A 1,829-nucleotide genomic window follows, 5' to 3' on the forward strand; every position below is an offset into this window, starting at 1 on the left:
GGCTATAAGTGGCATAACTGTATTTAAAATTAACAAATTAGTTATAGGGTGTTTTTTTTTTTTAATATACTTCTAACATAGCATGTGGTGTTGACGTATTACTGTAGATCAAATTTGTCTTCCACATCAAGATGTGAGGAAATTGTGATTTGTTCTCTCCACCACAACTGAATTATACATTTCTGTCATTTTGAAACACTGCAGTTTACCATGAGATACAGTGTACATATTTCTTGCCATAATGGTAAATGATTGATATATTTAAGGATTAATAAATTTGTGATTTCTGCTGACATTGTGCTTGTGGATTGATTTCACAATTAATTGTGGTTTTGCGCTGGAAAATGTGGAGTGTCTGTTTGAATTAAGAAGTCGGAAATAAGGATGTGGTCTCGTAGAAGCCAGATTTGCCATTTGAAAATACAAATGTGTGCTTTTATGATCTGTCTTTTCATTAATTCTTTTTAACTGTCTTTTCTGAGGACCCAGTTATACATTGTTTATAGAGTGATTTGTTGATAGATTTCACTTGTGCTTTGTATTTGTAGGTCCATCGTCAGAAGTGTTTGAGATAATTTACGTCTGTAATTTTCTGTCTCCTTTTCCTGCTTAGCACCTAACACAAGAAGCCATAAGAGAGTAATTATTGTATGTCTACAGTTGCAGGACTTAAAAATGCAGTAAATTCCATGAATAAGTAGGGTTTCAAATAATATACTAGTTTAAAAGTTCTCATATATTGGTACTGTGAATTTTAGGCTTTTTAATCCTGTGCTGAGTCACAACTGAAAACAGCCCCTTTCTACTAGCAGAAAGGAGAGACTGAAGGAGAAGACTCAACTTTCAGCTTCCGTGGGTCAGAAAACATAGAGCTGGATCATTTCTCTGGCTCTGTGCCTAGGTGGCGTAACTGGGAGCCAGAATTATGGCAGTGGCTTCAGTGTGACAGTGATCCAGAAGCACTGCCTCTTGAAGATGCACAGGAGTATTCCTGTGTAGTGAAAATTGCAGTGCTTCCTTTTTGGTGGCATTTTGGTATGTAACTGTAAACGAAAAGAAAACAGTTATGGGAGACCTCAGAAGTTTGGAATGTTTCAGTAAACCTCAGAGGAAGTAAAAATGGTTTAGTCTGGATGGTTTAAATTTTGTCATATCTCTTCTACCTAGTTTCTTTACTCACTTTTTCCACTAATTGCTGTTCCAGAAATCAGTTTTACTTCCATTTTAACTGTGTGCTTGCAGTAAACTGTTTGACAGCTGAGGAATTGTTACTAATTTCAGGTATGTAGATCAGAAGAAAGTGTGTAAAACATAATGACTAGGAGAATGGTGGAGAGAATATATTTGCTGAATGTCAGGGTGAGGATTTGGGGGAGAAGTGATTTTTATATTGCTTTGGATGTCCTATAGCACAAGAGTTTTAATATGCTGCCTCCTGGTGGCTTTTTTAACATTGTTTTCTAGTTAGGAAGGCAAAAGATTATGCCATTTGTTCTGATCAGAAAGGAACTCGATGTTTTTTCTTCTTTTTTTAATGTGAGTAGGACTGCGCAATATTTCAGAGGTTGAAACATGTATTTACTTGGTCTTGAAATACACCATACACATACCTGGAGGAATCAGATTGACTCAGTTTTCTGAAAATGGGCTCTCAGGTCACAGTTAAGAAAATAAACGTTTCTCTTCTAGTCATAAATGAAACCCAGAGTTCATTGTTTCAGAAATTAACTTAACCATTTCTTCAGTGTGTTATTAATGTTTTGTAATATATCCTCTCCTTGGAAAAGCTTGTGGAAAATTTAAGTATACCATTCTTCACGTCTTTAAAA

The 1,829-nt window shown here is 35.5% G+C and overlaps 1 protein-coding gene across 9 annotated transcripts in view; it reads left to right on the forward strand.

Moving 5' to 3' along the window:
- Positions 1–1,829, forward strand: part of CAMK2D (calcium/calmodulin dependent protein kinase II delta) — a 216,376-nt gene that overhangs the window by 160,067 nt on the left and 54,480 nt on the right. The window lies entirely within an intron of this gene.

Source organism: Meleagris gallopavo, chromosome 4 (genome assembly GCF_000146605.3).
Source record: "Meleagris gallopavo isolate NT-WF06-2002-E0010 breed Aviagen turkey brand Nicholas breeding stock chromosome 4, Turkey_5.1, whole genome shotgun sequence".
NCBI lineage: Eukaryota > Metazoa > Chordata > Aves > Galliformes > Phasianidae > Meleagris > Meleagris gallopavo.